This window comes from Drosophila bipectinata, chromosome 3L (assembly GCF_030179905.1).
Source record: "Drosophila bipectinata strain 14024-0381.07 chromosome 3L, DbipHiC1v2, whole genome shotgun sequence".
In the NCBI taxonomy this organism is placed as follows: Eukaryota; Metazoa; Arthropoda; class Insecta; order Diptera; family Drosophilidae; genus Drosophila; species Drosophila bipectinata.
In genome coordinates, this window is record NC_091738.1 from 21,076,468 (window position 1) to 21,094,496 (window position 18,029).

The window sequence follows — 18,029 nt, forward strand, 5'->3', positions numbered from 1 at the left end:
TGCCGCCTTTACAAATCCACAAAGCAGACGGCTGGCAATTTGCCGAGCCGGGAACAAATGCTGGTTAATATTCAATTTATTACAAATCATCATCGCCTCCATTTAGGCTGCTACTTACGGGCTTCCGAGCCGGTCGCTTCCCTTCATGTTGAACTCTCAACTGTGACGCGGAATTCAGGGCCCCAGCTCCCCCAGCATGTAAGTAGTTCGTCTTTCTGCCAACTCATCGAAGAAGTCATGTGTCTGAGAACGAGAACTTCCTGACAAACGCGGGCGGGAAATGCGAGTTCGAGTGAGCCCGACTCCGGCGGAAATTGTGTCATGATTATAGACTAAAGCGCCCATTTAGTTACGCCTTATTATTTCCAATTCCTTTTCCTTGTCGGGCTGGAGAGGAGTGTAGCGGAGTCCCTGGCCCCTTTTGCATTCTGCCGGCAATTGAATTGAACTCGGCCTAATTGAAGTTCCACCGTGTGGAAGTGGAAGTGACTTGACCTTTTTCCCCTAATCTCTTCATTATTAGTATTCACTCGGGCTTAATTTGGTTTTCGATTCGTTTTTGGCTTTTATTTGACTTACTTACTCCTCATTGTGCTGAGCTAAAACGGGCCTGGGTAATTGGTTTTGTTGGCTAATTAGGCTAAGCGGAATTGGTAGAAATTTTCGATGATCGGCCAGCCGATCTGCGCTCAAAACGCAACCCAACCGACTTGTTTGGGCAGCTCCGGGCCGAGATCAACGGGGTTCAGCCCCCTGGCTTGCTAGGCATCTAGCATACATTGCAGCTCATCAATAGTCCATAAGGCGTTGCGCAACCCGTTAAGATGGCCAAGGAATTAATCAACGCGAATGGAAGAACTCATCCGAGTGGCACTTGTTTCTAAGCTCTTCCCATCAATTAAACGCTCGGGCTACCGTGAGGAATCTCTCAAAACGGCACATTGTCTTGGCCAAATTAAAAGCGCCATCTAGCCATCTAGCCATCTCCCCATCTAGCCGGGCTGGCAGTTTATTTGGTTTTCCAACCAGCTGGCAGTAGCCGACACCTGAGTCTGAGTCTCGGATTTTCGGTGCGCATGCGGAAGCGTTTTTCGCGTCATTTTTCATGCTGAAATTTAATAAAGAAAATTAATTTGTGGACATTTGACTCGAGGCGAGACACAAAATACAACGGAGCAAGAAGCCCCATCTTCGGTTCGGTTCGGTTCGAAAACCAAAAAACTCAAACTGCACACAGACTTTGATCGATGGCACTCATGATGCTGCAGGCGAGCTTCCACCAAAAGCCACCGAGAGCCACCAAGAGCCACCGAGAGATTCGCCGCCAATCTCCCCCAGTTCCGACGACAAATTCAAGTTGGGGAATGCCTTGGCCCACTACCTCCAAGGAGTTGTTGGAGGAGCTGCTCCCAGCCGGGTACTGGGTGCCGCATGAGTTGCAAGTTAGCGCAATTAATTTATTTCAACACGAATTTAACTCTCATCGTGCCCGCTCCTCACTTCATTTCACTCCGCTTCACTGAACTCCATTCCATTCCAGGCCCGATGCGTTTTACATCATTCTTGGCCAAGGAGCGGGCCGGACTCCGGACTTGGCATTTATATTGTAAAAATTTTGTCGTTACCTTATCTAAATATGGCCATTGCGTATAAAGACGCTCCATCCACCATCCACCAAGGCAGCTGTTCGCCACAGGATTCAGCGTTCCCCCAGCCGTCCCCTATGCCGATTTGCTGTGGCTACGACACTGCAAAAAATTGAGCTCTTTATACTTTTAGTAATATTTAATTCAATTTATACCCTTTGCATTTGTAAAGGTTCCTAGTTTGCGGGCATACGTATTATTGTTATCTTTACAATGGATCCATTTTTTGTTGTTTTCTTAAAAAAGAAGAGAGTAGTTTGTTGTTTTGCCAACCATGTTACTATTTCGTAAGTTTTCAGAACTTTTTCAATGCTTTTTTCACTTCTTTTAAACTTAAACTTCTTTTTTAAAATTATTTCAAGTGCACCCTTCGCATGATGCTGCGTCACTCATTTTTGCACAGTCCATTAGTTCGCGGATGCGGTCGGCACTGAAGGTTGTTCTCCTGGCCCCTGTCTACCGGTTTGACAGTCGCTCAGTCGCAGTTCCAGTCCAGGTTCCCAGCACCAGACTGCGTCCAGTTTCGAGCTCCATTAGTTGCCCCTTTTGGTGGCAGGTTGTTCAAGCAGTATGCCCCAGCCCAGCCCCGGCCCGAGTCTAGGGTTTATTTTAAGCTCTTCTGGGCGCGTCCTAGTCAAGGGCTATCGTAGTTGCGCCTTCCTGGTTTCAGGACCCCTTAGTCGCCTCGGCTTCGCCTGTAATTTTCGGTTATGCGAAGTAATTTGAGATCGCGCCACACGCGCTGGCTTTAATGACTTCATTAAATGCTCCAAACTAGTTTGCCGCGACTCGTTCTTGGACAACTTCCGATGATGACTATAAAATGATTCCTTGAGGGCATTTTTCAGTTACTTGGCAGTCGGAGTTACTTGACGCTGCATTACCCAGACCACCTTGAATGTGTGTCGCCCTCTACAGAGTCCGGTGTCCTTCGTGGCATAACTCACAGCGGTGAGGTCCTAAATCTCCTAGAGAACATTTAGCTGATCCGAAACCACTGGCTTAATGACTGAAACCGGCGGGTAGGGAAGATCGTCACTCTCGTAAAATGTAAATTTTCAGTTAGTTTCGGGATGAGCTTCTAGGATGCTTAAGTACACTGGGAAAATAAAAGGTGAGATCTTTTGACTCATTATTGTATAGTTTTAAGCTTGAAGGTCTTTTATAGTTTGTTTGTAAACTATTACAGCCCGAGAAACATCAATCAATCTCAAAAAGATTTTAATTAATGTCTACGAATTTGGAAAATTTATGTGTGAATATTTCCATCGTTAGGGGGGTTTGCACAGATGATGGATTTGGCTTGGTTATGAATTAAAATTCAGCATTGAGGTCGTGCGATGGAGGCTTCTGGCCAGACTTTTGCTCTCTGTGTGGACACCAGAAGTCTGGGTCGTGGTGCTCCGTTCACCGGCTCAGTCGTTACTCATTCTCAGGGCCGAGGACGAGGACGACTCGGAGTATGTGGATGAGCTTGGAGATGGGAATCGGGAATCGGAATGGCCATGGTTGTGGCTCTGGATGGATAATTATGACGTTGCAACAATTCCAGCGTGGCAGCCAGAGCTTAGGAGACGTGTTCTGGGATTGCGATTGTGATTGCAAGTGTCTGTGCGAGTATGGGTCGTGTGTGTGCTGGCTGTGTGTGCGCCCCAAGTGACAGTGCAACATGATTGCTCTCGGGCTCGCCACATGCCACATTTATCATTCGTCGAAACGTTGAAAAATTAGTCATTCCTTTATTTTACACCCAAATGCCGAGAGCTCTTGGCGCAAACCAGTTGAGAGGAGAGGCCAAGACCGTGGCCACTGCTTGCTAAATCCTTCTTGCATTACTTGCCCCGGAATACAGTAAGTGGTCGCTAAATATGAAACTATTAGTAATGGCTAAAGGAATTTTAAATGTTTTTAATTGGTGGAAAGAGTCTTGACTATTTGTAGTATCTGCTACCGAGTTTTATTAGATATTAGGATATTAATTTAAAAATTCTACTTAGAGTGCTTTTATGTAGTTTACTATTGGTCTTTACTGTACCTATTCGCTTGCAGCATCCCAAGTCTAGAGCTGCAACAACATGCAAATGACTCTTTTAATTTTTATGAATTTCTCTGATTACGAAAATTGCTTCTGGGCTTTGACTGTGCTCCATAGCATAACACACCAGAGCATACTCACTCGCCGCACCACACACTCCACCACGATCTGCCCCACTCGAGACATGGAGGAAGTGCATGATGCATCGCGCATCTTCATTAGTTGACGCTGCTCCGATGTCAACCGATGGCGACCGTGGCTGCGGGATGGTCGTACTTCTCGGCCATCATAGTTTTTAGGCCCAGTTTGGATATCGCTGGCGGGCCTTTTGGCCGCCACTAGGACTGTCCGTCCGTGTTTGCCTTTCCTGTCGCATGTTCATGTCCAGGAACATTCGAGCCGGCAGACTCAAGCGGAGCAGATCAGGAGCTGGAGCTTTAGCTGTGGCTGGCTCATTGGTGTTCAGCTCGTGGGCTCGAATGGAAATTACAAACCAATAAATCATTTAGTGCCGCCACTCGACTAGGAGGCTGCAGCTCTGCCACTCTGCCCACATGGCTGCGGAGCATCCTTCACCTGCGAAGTTCCACTCCTCACAGGTACCACTGTAATTAGTTGAAATTGTAATTCATGGCGCTGGATTAGATAAAAATCTGCTGCCAATTAGTAATGCACTTGGCCGTGAATAACTTCATGTGGCAAGAGCTGCCGTCTAATATGCTTATGACTCTATTCGCCAATCTTGGAGGCCCTTGGGGTATCTTTGGTTCTTGGAATGGAAAAGATACTCTAGTTTACTCCAAGAGATCACTGCAAAAAAAAATATCTTGTTGACAAAGAATTATTTCAGCTTCAAAGTGGCAATCGCAAAAATGTATTTCTTTCATTTAAATTGCAAAAATATTTTCATTTGCAGCTGCAATTCCTAAGCGAAATCGAAACAGTTTTAATGAAAAATCTGTAGAGATAACAATCATTAAAGTTTTTCACATTTAATTTGGACTTTTCGGTTCAATTACTCAATACACTTTAAATGATTATCCGGCAATCGCCGCGGAGTTGGCCTGCTGGAACTTTATGAAGTCTGGCGATCATATCTCAGGCCGTTCTAGCCGCAAATTCTTGGTCGCAAGACCAATTGCAATTGTCGTAGATCAGGCCAGTCCAATTGACCCCTCACGACCACCGCGATTCGGTGATTTAGCCTTGCCTCGACTTCGCGGAGACCAATTAGATCCTTTAAGATCCAATCAGCGGCCGTTTGCCGCCTCAGCCACTGGCAGCCCCTCGGTTTCCTGCCCCTTGCTCGGGCAACTTGATTTCAATAAAAATCCATTTAATTCGACATTTTGTGGCCAAAAAGTAAAAATAAAAAAAAAACGGCAGCGAGGGGAAACACTTGGCGATTAGTTGGATCGTTTTTGGCTGCCGGCTGCGTTCGTTTGAACTCCGTGCGGGTGTTTGCCTCTGGTTGGTGAACCGTACCCCCAACCCATTGCTGGCCCATATAAATCTCTCGTTGTAATTGCCACGATAAGCTGCAAGCCCGAAAAGAGCGCTTTGGCAGCCACCGTCGCTTAAAACCGGTGGCCAAATAGCCACCGCCGATCCAGCTTCCAATACTATATGCTTGTGTGCTCATGGGCGGGGGCTTTTGTTTTAAGTGGGGACATGTGGGGGAAAAACTACATAAATTTCGCGTGAAATGCATTTGCGAACGATAAATTCGGCAACGGCCGGCTTGGACAGCGATAATCAACGCAATTGCAATCGATTTTGGCGTAATTTAGGTTTGGCTTAAGTGGCGCGGACTCGGGCCAACAAGCCAGGCAGAGAACACCGCCCAACTTTGATTGAGCCAAGTTAGGGACAGAATGGGACCAACTCTGGCGAGCTCTTACCAACAGCCGCCACAGGGTATTCAATGAAACCAAAGTACGGAAGTAGAACTATAGCAGTGGAAGATTGAAAAACACCTGCTGTTGTATCGAGAGAACTTGATTAGTTTTACTTAAATATATGTTGTTCTTTTTAATATAAAATTCTTCGCATTATTATATATAGCATTAACAATTTAACAAGAAATTTTTCAACAATTTTTTACGAATTTTTAATAGATCTTCAAGTAAAGTTATTATAAAAGACTAGGAGGGCTCATATTAGCTTACCCACACAGCAATTAACGAATAAAAAATTAATTTATTTATTAATAACTAAATTTATTATCTTAATTTAATAATTTATTTTGTTTAATAATTAACAAAAACCTTTTAGTAAAAGGCTTGTGAAAGTGAGCTTACAGAATTGAACCGCTTTCTTGAACTTGAACTAACTACCCCCTTTTGAGAAACGTTGTTTCAGGCCTGGTCTTGTGTGTGGCCGAAAAGCAGCAGCAGTTGGCCAACAATAGCAACAATTTAAATCAAACAGCGTTGGCCGCGATGGAATTGTTAGCCGGCGGAAACTACCGTTAAACTCACTTTCGCAGCGGGACACGCGCACCGACAGAAATTACTCATACGCAACGTGGCTGACCCCGGGTCTGCGGCAGCCACTGTCTTGGAGGGGGTATGGCTGGGAGGGAGTCCGGGGGGAGCTTGCTTGTTGCCGCCTCTGCTGACACTCGACCTCGCCTGTTTCACGCTGCCGCCGCCCATTCCATCGACCGCTGATTAATTACACCGCCCGCTGTGCGAATTCTTCAATAAAAATCATAATTTCGTGTTTGCGGCCAACAAACTAAAAACCGAGGAGGAAAAAATAAAGATAAAAATATAAGAGAGCTGGGAGACGAGGGAGACGATGGAGAGAACCCGAAAATAAATGATGATTATTGCCGCATTTCTGTAAGCCGCAGCTTATTAGCTGCACGAGCTGGTATTTCCAATGCCCCTGCCACCCTCCATGGGTCTCGCATGCAAAGTGTAACGAATTTTTGATTGAAACTTTAAAATACTCGTTAGGAGGGTTTCCTCGTCGATGCGCGTGAGTTTATCTTTTGATTAGATTCGTTAGACTTTGTATTGGTCTTTTGTGGCACTCGGCAATTGGGCAGCAGCAGCCCCCAGTCACGGCTGCGGCCGCGGCTGCGATGGAGTCATTATTCACAATTTAGTAACACTTGATTTGCGTTCGGCGTTTTCTATAAATTTTCATAAATTGTTTCTCTTTCTGGGTTAGGCGGGCAAAAAATATGCTTTAGACTGCCTGATTGCACAAAGTTTCTGCTGGAGGGAGAATAACCAAAAAGCCGACCTAGTTTCGATTTTAATTGTGTTTCCATACATATCCCCCCAAAAAGTTTAAAAAAATCCCCCAAATGTATGGGTTATCTTTAGCCTTGTTGGCTGTCGCTGTCGACCGTAATATCTAATTAAGACACAGTCCAAAAGGCTTGCAAGCAGTCCCGAAAAAAGGGAATAAAATATCTGAGACAACCTGACAGCCTGCCAAGTGTAAAGTGCAAAATAAGAGCAGCCAAGCCGAGTGTGAGTGTGTTAAAATGAGGCCCAGCGTGATATATTCAAAAATCATTAACGGCCGCATTGCGGTGAAAGGAGTGCTCCCCAGTTCCCGGTTCCCAGTTCCCGACTCTCAGCTCCGGATCTGAGCCCCTGTCTGATCCACATATCGGGGCAAAGTGAAGCGAGAAATTGCTTTGACGTTGCGTCAAAATTTCACACTTTTTCGCCAGATAAGAAAGCAAACATTTCGCATGAGGGCATCGCCGCATTCCCCAAATATTTGCCCGACTGGCGAAGATCATTAAAATAAAGGAGTGCTAAAAATCGGGGACGGAGGCGCAGGGATGCTCCAAACAGAGAGGCTAAATTAGCATACAAGTCGCGCTTTTGCCATAATTTGCATATAAAATTAGCGCAACACGTTGCATCCAGCCTCCGGGTGACACATGAGGCACTGACTCTACTCCGGCAGCTCATTTGGGCGACTTGCAGCTGTTGATTGGTTGTACACACTCACATCGGAAAGTGGCTAATCCCACAGCTTACACAGCTGAAAATAGTCAAAAAAATTATTAAATTTATAATTATTATTGCCAAATTCCGTGTCTTAGTCTTGTTGTTGAGAGTCTTTCTATTGTGACATTATATATAAGAAATAACATTTGAAAATACAACTTCCTTGCAATCATTCCCTCTTTTTGATAATTTGTTCACGTTTTTCTAATTAAATATTAAGGATATGATAACTCTTAAAATGTGTTGTATATCTCACGTAACCCCCTTGTTTCTGTCAAAATATCTTAACACAAAAACTGAACAATTTTGGCTCTCTGTATTACGAGTGTCCGAATGCGCTATGATAATTAAGCTGGAATCTCTCGGCCAAGAGCTGGGCCAGTGAGTGAGCGAGGACAATGCCGGGACTTCTTGCACTTGTTGCCGCAATTTGCATGGCTCGTGGACCGACCAGGGGCGACGGGGGGCTTCCCCTTTGGTGGCGGCGCCTTCACGGCAATTAGCAACCGGCAAAACTTTCCGTAACCGGGGACTGGAGGCTCTGAAGAATGGAGACTGGGTCCATGGACTGAGGCCTGCGAACGCGGTCTGATTAGTAACGGCTGCCTGCGCATCCGCATCCGCAGCTGACAAATAGACATCCATAAATAATATCCAGAAACATACCCAAACACTCTCAACCACTTCTGCGTTCCACCAGGTTTAGCTCATTTTTGGAATATTTTATTTATTTTTGTCTGTTTCCCACAATGCCAAGCGTGAAAATGTTAAAGGTTAATAATTATGCTGTTTAATTTGAAATCAGTTATGAACGTAAGTTGGAAATGTGTGTAAAAAATCGATAAAAGCTTACTATCTGTCTACTTTTGTTTTTGGGAGAATGCCTTTGATGGCCAGTTAAATCGCTGATTTGAAAGTCGGAGAAAGGTTGATTTTGGGAGATTATTTAATGAGGGAGTTCCCTACATTCCCAGAATTCCCACTCACTGAGTTCCCATGGAAAGCCTGTCCAACCTCGTGTGGTTACTTATTTGAAATATGGTTATAATGGACTTGTTTTAATTACCACGAGCTATTCTCATAAAAATGTCACTTGCCTTTATAAAGTAAAAATTAAAAAACAAACGAAGCAGTTGACTGGCAACCATGGAAGCCATTAATAAGTGGGCTTTTAAATAAATATTTATTTACATATAATTGCATGTCAGACGGGCCGGAAAATTAATACGATTGCAGTTTATGACAAGCGATTAAAAGTTATAAGAGGCCCGCCGGAAGGGTCTGTGCGGGCTATACTAAATGGTCCATGGGGGAGTTGGGGGACTTTAGTGATTCGGTTAAGTAGCACAGAGATGCCGTCGCCAGATAGTGGAGTCTCAGATACAGATAAGTTCGTCAGACAGCTACCGGAGACAGGCGACACTTTAGAAACAAAACAAAATCCAGCTGCCAACCAATTCCAATCCGAATCCCAGCCCCAATCCCAATCCCATCCAGCAGTTCATTAGTCAACCGCTAGGTGACAATCAGATGGGTCATGGGAGATTGAGAAGGAGACCTTTCCCGAAATGGGACAACCTGTAAGCGCATTCCCCGAGACAAGTGGGTCGCCTTATCGCCGGAGAAAGCTGGGGCTTTGTCCAAGGGTCGCCCCTTCTCAAGCTCCTTCCCCCATTTCCTAGCCTTTTCACTATTTTATTTTCGAAGCAACTAACTTGATGCCCCGCGGCGAGATAAACGCATGAATTACCACAAAGAGCCGAGTGTCAATAAAATTGCGTAGATTATTGCAAGCGAGCTCGTAAAATTGTTTACAATCGATTCCATGGTCGTTGGTCTCTCCAGCCCGTGGTTTCTGGCCTGCATTTCTGGCTGGTGGGGTCTTCAATGGATGAACACGACCATTCAAGTGCCACTTTCTGGGTGCGTGATGTCCAGTCGCCAGTGCCCGTCGGCGTTGGTCGGAATTCTATACGAATTTATTAAATAAATGCATTAAACTATAAAGAAGTCAGCCAGAGGCGAATCCTTTTTGAAAGTTGAACTATAAATGCTCTCATTTACAGTGGGAATGTGAAATCTTCCAATAAAGTGATAAAACTACATACCAAATACACAAATTGAATGGCTAGTTTTAGCAAATGGATCTCTATAATCAAATGGTGATTATAAAATAATTGGTTAATTTATTAAACCTACATTTTAATTATATTGGTTAAAGTAATTAGAAATAGCCTTAAAAATTTAATTGCTATAATGCTAATAATGAGGAATATTTTTAGTTTGAAATAGAATACTTTAATTGAAGATTTACCTATGTAGAATCAACCCACCTGAACGTGAGCCTTTCTTTTTGAAAGAATCCCCTCCCAACCACCGCCCATGGTGTCCATGGGGGGCCGGGTAGAGCGAGGCAGAAGTGTCTTCCATCAGCTGGCAGCCTTCGTGTTGCGCCCTCAGCAACTGCAATATTATTGTTAATTTCATCGTAAATTCGAAAGTCTTATGCTTATTGAATTTTCATGTTTGCCTCATTCTGGGCGACATGGCCCCCTCGCCGGCGGCCCTCGTTTGCATGCAAATGATTTTAGTTATGATAAGACACTGTCAATAAAAGCAAATTCAGATTTAGATATCGATTTCGGAGCGGGCCTGCCCTGGTGAGTCGGCCCGTGTAAAATTAACTTTATGGCCATTTTATCAATTTGCTGGCAAACAATTTTCCATTCTCCGGCATCTCCCGGAATTTGTGTGTGCATGGTGTGTTTAGCATATCAGTGGTGTGCTGTGGATATGTGTCGTTGTTATTGGTAAATAATAATGGCAATCAAATGTTTATTGCAGCCGCTTTAATTGCAATTTTATTGTTTGTCCTCCCATGGCTTTGGCAAGTTCTAAAATAATGAAATTGTTGACTGCAGCTGTTATTTATCAGAATTAAATTAGTTTTGATTGCTGTGGGAAGTTCTGTGGAGGACCAGAGCCCATGGCTTACAAGCTGGCATCGCATGCAAACAAATGCCTGTGTCGTTCATGGAAAATTAATGCCATTAGTTGGCAAGAAAATGAAATTGCAGGCCAATTTTCAAAGTCAATTGTTTAGAAAGGAAAATAGTTTAGGACTCCGATGTCGATGGAGTGATATTTATGGGTGATATTTACTCAAGAGTTTCATCGACAAATTACCATTTAAGGATATGTTTCACAATTTTAATTACAATGGAATGGCGAAAATCTGTCTGTCTAGCGATGCCATCTATGATTTATTCAAATATTTATGCATTTTGTGTAGTCGCAGAGACAGCTTTTATCGGGGCGATCTGTGGCAGGGAGTATCGTCTTACAATAACAAACAACCACATTTTCTGCATGCGAACACTCGGACAGAACTCCCCAAAGGCACTCCAGCAAAAAATATAAAAACACGTAAGGTTGAGGCACTGAGCACTGGCACTGGCACTGGCCCTGGAAAGCAAATAACTCAATCCTTAACAGAAATGACAGAAACCTTATAAATACACAAGAAAATGCGAGTGTGCGACGGCCAGCAAGATGCCACTATCCGGCGATCATCCCCGGACCCACTCCTGGACTCCAGATCCCAGATCCCGGACCCCGGCACTCGACTCCCAACCAATCTCGACTCCCATCCCTCCTATATTCCAATCCGATCCGATCATCTGCGGTTACAAAACGCGACATGGGAATGCGGTTGCGGCTCTGTGGCAAATTGGGAAGGTCTGTTAGAACAAGTTTCACTTACTTAGAAGTCGGTCCGGAGGCGATCCCCTCTGACTCTGGCTGAGAGCTGAAAATAACAGATTTAATTTGTCTAACAATCCTAACAAAAACACACACACTCGCCCGGACAGCCGTCATATTGAGATCTCATCAAAAGACCGCACAACGCGACTGGGATCGATCTGGGGCCAACAAGATCGGAAAATCACAAAATCAGAAAAAAAGAAGTCGCTCGAGCTGGGCAGCGAAGAACCGAGCCATTGAAATATTTTGACAGCGGCCTGGCAGGCGTTGAAGTTCAAGAGAAATGTCTCAAGTGCATTCGAAGTATTTCCCCACTGACAGCTGTGGGGCCTCGAAGTGAAGCAAAGTGAATCGAGTCGCAGCTACCACGATCGGATGGCCTTATCACATTGATAATGACAATCGACGAGGGCTGTGATCTCCGTGGGCTTGGTTCCTCAACCTCAATTTGTTACACATCCGCAGTCTCGAGATCGGTTTTTGTTTTCATAACATATTTCCAGCGAGACTGTTGCACTTAAAACCATTTTTGGGGGTTGGGCTGCCCAACCGAGTCCCAAAAATGAAAAAATCGAAAACCCGACATAAAAAACGTGACGCGCTTTCGTATTTTCGATGAGTGTTTGTTTTAGACTTTATCATTGATCTTAAGTACAAAGAAGGGCAGCATTATTAGAAGCAAATTTGAAAAGTCACTTTGAATTACCATCCATTTTGTAACGGCCTGAAGGTTTCAAGCGCAGGGTTTTATGGTAATTCGGAATATTCTAAATATAAATCTTCATTTCCGCACACATGGCCGGCTCTCGTAAAATATTCCGAGCACTTTCAATTTGTTATTACAACAAATTAATGTGGACATGCAAGTTGATTGCAAAAACTCTATCCAATTGGCATTTAAAAACCTACGCCTGAACAGCGGGCCCCACCATAATCCAATTCCCTGATTCTGATTCCGATTCCGAATCCGAGTTCCCTGAAGTTTTTTCTCCCATTGTCAGCCATCAAGTTGTCCTGAGTCCCGATCCCGTCTCCATATCCTCCGATCTTCCGGTTGACAGCTGGCCAAATGCGAAACAGATCAAAGCAAATTATGTGCAACGCCTCTTAGCTGCTTAGCAGTGAACGAGCTTCGAGAACGTGGCAGCCTGGCAGCCTGGCAGCCTGGCGGAGGGCTCTCAACTCATCCATAAACCAAAGATACTCGCACTCACTCACCGCGATACTCAGATACTCATATACTCGGATACTTGAATAGTCGGATACGGAACGCGTGCCCGGGCCCATGAAATCGGACGATGGGCAATGGATTTTCATTTGCGAACGCTGTGCAAAATATTTCATAAATCAACAGCGGCCGACGACGGCAACCAGAGAATGATGGCTCGATTAAATGGATTTCAATGCGAACTGCGACTCGGGCCTCTAGTAGGTCTGGGTCTGAGTACTTTGCATTTCCATTTCATCAACGGCCCAATAAAGACGGCGACGGATACAGTGAGCCAAAATGTCTGGGTCTCTTGAAGAATATAAACTAGGCAACCACAGTTCCTAAAATAAGTTAGATATATTTGTATATAAAATGTATTTAATTAGACATTGGGGTAAGGTCAAGTAAAGCCTTAAATATTTAATTTTTTAGGAATAATTATTCTGCGTGCATTTGCCAAAGCGAGACAGCAAACTCATAACAAATTTGCGCGCTTTTATGGCCACAAATTGCCATGTCTTCAGCCAAGTGACAGTGCAATTATCGAGGGCCTAGACCACTGAATAGGAAACCCAGCAGGCTGGTGGGGGGCTGGAGGTGCTTCGAGCCCTGGGAGACACTTGGTAGGGTCCCCATCTCAAATGCAGTTGACAGTTTGAATGGTTCCGGAGGGGCTGGGCAGCAGGGCGGTGAGAATTGATGAATTGTCTATTTTGGTAAATATCCCCTGGCAACAGGCGCCAAACTGAGCTACGGACCCCTAATTAATGGCAAATCCAGCTCCTCCTCGTCCTACGAGTGTGACTTTGTGTTTGGGCGACCTATGCATATGCTCATTTTGACCCATCCCTATGGAAGGATTTTTAACATTTCGCTTAAAATTCTACACCACCAGTGCAATCCAATCCGATCCGATCCAATCGGATGCGATGTGAGGCCACGAAAATTATCATACCAGAGTCGGCAATTATGCGCTAGCTGGAATGCTACACATTCAATAAAAGCGGCAAGAGCAGAAGCCGGTGGCACAAACAGCCGGCCACAAATGCCCATACACTCGACCCGAACAATGGACCCCAGCTACCAGCTATTTTTACTTTTATATTTTTTGTGTAGTTTCCAGCTGATGCCAAGATGCGGATGCGAATCCCAGCCGAGTATTGAGTACGTTGGGTGAGTGCCATTTGTCCGCAGACATTGCAATCGAATTCGTATTCGCATTTGTTGCCTAGAATCGAATGCCGAAAATACAATTATGGCCGTCGATCGCTACACGATCTTCCAAAGAGATTGGGTGAAAAAAATGCTAGACCTCACTAAAACGAAGGCTTTATACTCTTTCTATAAAATAAGACTTTTTGGAGAAATCCTGAAGAATAACTTGGTGTAGGCAAGTTTCTTTTATCAGTACTTTCGTCAGGATATCAGAACTTTGAGTAAACCTATACTAGTCTCTGTAGGACACCTTACCAATAGAGTATATCGAAAATCCAAGACAATGCCAATGCCAACGAAGAAAGCCAGTCTAGGAGAGCACTGTAATAGGCATTCCGATTCCAGCCAGGCTTGTTTTAGCCCCGATTTCGCGACTTAGCATCGCTCATTCTAATGCAAACACTGGCTTAAAACACCTCGTGGCCAAGAGCCGATTTGGGCCGCCAATTGATGGTTATTGCCAATTTGTATGCGGCAGGGGACAGGAGACTGAAAAGCAGAATAGCTCGCTGCCAGCATATCATTTTCAAACGTAGGAAGTGGCACTGGCCACCGCCAGGCCGCAATAAGAACAGATGCTGGCGATAATGGCGATAATAATTGTCTTTATCTTTTTAGCTCAGAAGACGGCCGGAGGCCCGCCTGGCCTGGCTCTAACTTTTCCGTTCCATTCCGCTTAACATTGGCCAACAATAAAGGCCATAGAACTGCCAAGTCGAGAGCCACGCTTTCCCAATGTTCGACCCGCACAATGGGCACAAGTTAACAATTTTTTTTGGCCACAAAAGAGCGTCGAGGAGAGCCGCTATAACGACCATTTCAATGGTGTCCAGTTTGCATTAATTTTGTGTGAAAAGCACGCAGCAATAAAGTTTTCAAAAATATGTGTTGAAAAACAGAAATTCGGTTATTTGCATATCTAGTGAATGGGGGCCAGCCGAACCAGAAGACATTACGAAAGCGCCACGAAATAGAGCCATAAAACTTGATAAATGCTCTACATTTCGTGGTAGTTTTTGAAATGAAATACCATTCTCCACAGACTTGAGCTTTCGAGGGGAAAAAATCAATACATATTTTAAGAAAGAGGGTTTGAAGGCTTTGGAGGAAACAAGATCCTAACTAGAAAACTATTTCTATTTCTAATCTGGTACAATAGTTTTTAAACACACTTGTTGAGTGAGAAATGCAATTTTCTTTTTGGGGCCATAAGAACTCTCACAATTAAAAGAGGATTTCCCGCTTTATGGGCCGCCCCGCCCACTTTGAGCTCCCACTTAACCCCTGTCGGATACTTGAGCAGTTATGACGTCTATGTCAAAGTCAAACTACTTTACAATATTTGTTATTCGCCTGATGAAGTCGCCGCTCAGCAGCAGCTACGTCACTCACAGATACCCAGATACACCAGCACACACACCGCTATAAATACATAGATACGGCCACCGACAGCTACTCATACTTGTACATTTTATGTCTTTTTTAATTGAAAACTTAAATTTGAAGCGACATGGAAAGGCTTTTATCTGCGCCGTAGTGAACGCTCCCTATTCCCTACCAGCTACCAGCCTCGGTGCCCATGCGGCTTGCCGGGGTTGCAGCTTCGTGGCTACAGCTCCTGAGCCGGCTACTGGCAACTTGTCAGCGTCGGAGCTCGAAATGATGTTGATGATAAATAAAATAACGAGTTGGCATTAAAATGATGACAGCCGTTGGGCCTTGGGAGGGGAGGGCTGTTGAGGCCTCTGACAATGACATCCACGTTGGCGCTTATTAATAATTAGGTTGACTCTTCCAAAGCAATTAACATGTGCCGGCTGGTAGTTAGAAAACTTTCCAACTACACAACTTCTCTCTCTTGAAAATGAGCCCAGCTGTGCTCCTAATCGAGAAAGGGGGGCCATAAAACCTGCCACAAAAATTCATATTCATCAACCAAAGTGGCAGTCAAGTGGCTCTCATCTGGGCTACTTGCTTGTAATTACACACAATCGCAGAATTTCCTCAGTTTTTGGCACAGTCTTGACCACCTCAAAAATTGATGGACGATATAGCGGTGGCTTTGAAAGCGGCGGCTTTGGTATAAGGAGCTTCAGTGAAATTGCACGTTGCCCTCCTCGGATCCACGATCATTGAAAACGAGTTCATTTAGACCACAATTCGATCGGGGCTCATTTCAATAAAGTGTTTTTTCCACTCACATTACAGGCGGCTTCGAATGGTCTTCCACTCTGGTCATAACCATTACCGGAAGGCGATTCCTTCTCTGTCGTTTTTTTTTCAAGCTCATTTTTTGTGGCTTCCTTCAACGAGAGCTTGTTATTGAAATGATCACGCAGCGAACTGGGTTTATTGAAATGTTTCACGGTAAATTCCGTTCCGGGAGGAGTCGAGACTGCGTCAGTGGAATGGCTCAAAGATGTGAGAATCGACTTCAAATCGGCGTTGCCATCGATGACGAAGAGGATGCGGATATGGCGGTGCTTTCAGTCAGACCCAGGCCCATTTGAATTATCAACTAAACGCTTCCTGTCTGCAGAAATAAAAGACAAAGCATGAAAAATGGCGCACCATCTTTTGCATAGACAAGGGCCCTGGCCATTTTTTCGCAGCAGCTGTCCAATTTCTTGAATGTCCACGTCCAGGAACGGACTCTGGGCCGCCTGCAATCGCCCGTCCTGGTCCTCGTCCTCGTCCTGCCGTCGTCAATGTCAGTGGATCAAAAGTTGTCAAATATCAGTTATCAGCAGGCCGAGCAACATGCTGCAAACACCGAGAACACAGTTCAGCCAAGAGCAAATGGAAAACAGAGGTGCACATACCTACAGTGGGAAAAACTTTAGGATGATCTTCCTTTGATAAAACAAAAAAATGTTATAAACTTTCTCTGATATGTTTATTTTAGGGAATATTATTATAATAAATATTTACATTATAATCCTATGTCGCAGATCATCAATGAGTGCTCATCTGGTTTCTATTCGCCAATCCAAATCCTGGTACGAACAAAAAAAACTTTTAACAGGATATGTAAAGAAAAGGTTTTTTGATCGTACCCTGTAATAATTCGATGCAAGACCTCAGGATTTAAGCTGAAGTATTTTCTAGTATGTTTCTGATAGAAATAATTTAGTGATTCTATTGTTATATTAGGGATAGTGATGTATTATATGCCTGCCAATACTGGCTAGTTGAACTGAACTTGCGACGCATTTTTATATTTAAATAAACATTGATTCGATATGGTAAGAGTTGGGTGTGACAGCAATTCTCCCCACTTTCAGGGCAAATATCAACCATATTTCAATCTTCTTCCGCAAAACGTGGAAATATTTGCCACACAAGAGCACGTATGCGTTTTTTTCAGTGCACGTATTGATGTTCCACAGAATGGAGCGGCCGTCTGACTGACTGACTGACAGTTGACAGTTTAGCAAGGGACAGCCAGGGACCGGGAACTCAAACTCAGACTTGAACTGAAACTCAAAATCAGACTGGGACTTGTCTGGGGTGTGATGTGGGACCAGGTCTGGGACTTCTCCCGAATCGAGCCAAGCTGTCTGCCGAGGAAACAGCCTTGTTTTTGCTTCAAAGATAAATGCCTGGCCATTTGACAATTAAAGGAAAACAAAGTGTGGCACCTTATCGCCACAGAGTTGCCAATGAAAGGGTCGAACTGAGAAGGGGTTTTATCAGCAATTTTTGCTCGACTTGTGTTCTTGATTGACCTACCAGGGCCAAGTGCTCTGGATTGTAAAACTTGTTATTTTAAAAACTATCAAGTCAAGAAATTAATTTGACTTTATGGCAGGCTATAGACAATTTTTGGGGAAGAGAAAATTAATTTCCCTTATGAACTCTAACTCTTAATAATAAACCCTGAAAATACCTAAGAAGCGTGTTTAATATTCGTAAAGACACTCTTTCCTTTTCGATTTACGATGACCTGGCTAAACATTCATTAAAGGCTTCCTATGTTTGGGTGGCTTGCCGCATTCCTGGCCGCGGACATGACCACAACTCACACGGTGCCATCTCCCGGCTCTCCCAGCTTACAGCTCCCAGGTCCCAGCTCCCAGCTCCTAGCAGGTATTCATTTCAATGCTGGTCGAGCTCGTAAAACTGTCAAAATGCACCGGCCTCGGCTACCGGACGGGTAGGAGTCCTCCCTGCTTCCT

The 18,029-nt window shown here is 44.4% G+C and overlaps 1 long non-coding RNA gene across 9 annotated transcripts; it reads right to left on the reverse strand.

The window, feature by feature from the left end:
* Window positions 1-7,680: 7,680 nt before the first annotated feature.
* Window positions 7,681-17,038, reverse strand: LOC138926413 (uncharacterized). Of its 9 annotated transcripts, XR_011442930.1 has the most exons (7): window positions 16,908-17,038; window positions 16,783-16,847; window positions 16,674-16,704; window positions 16,053-16,614; window positions 8,515-10,124; window positions 8,328-8,447; window positions 7,755-8,236 (listed from the first exon to the last, which is right to left on the reverse strand). It is a non-coding gene; the product is annotated as an uncharacterized lncRNA (long non-coding RNA). The 9 variants fall into 9 exon arrangements; XR_011442931.1 differs by lacking the exons at window positions 7,755-8,236; window positions 8,328-8,447; window positions 8,515-10,124 and adding an exon at window positions 7,681-7,695; XR_011442938.1 differs by lacking the exons at window positions 7,755-8,236; window positions 8,328-8,447; window positions 8,515-10,124 and having other exon boundaries at window positions 16,353-16,614; window positions 16,678-16,700.
* Between the last annotated feature and the right edge of the window lie 991 nt (window positions 17,039-18,029).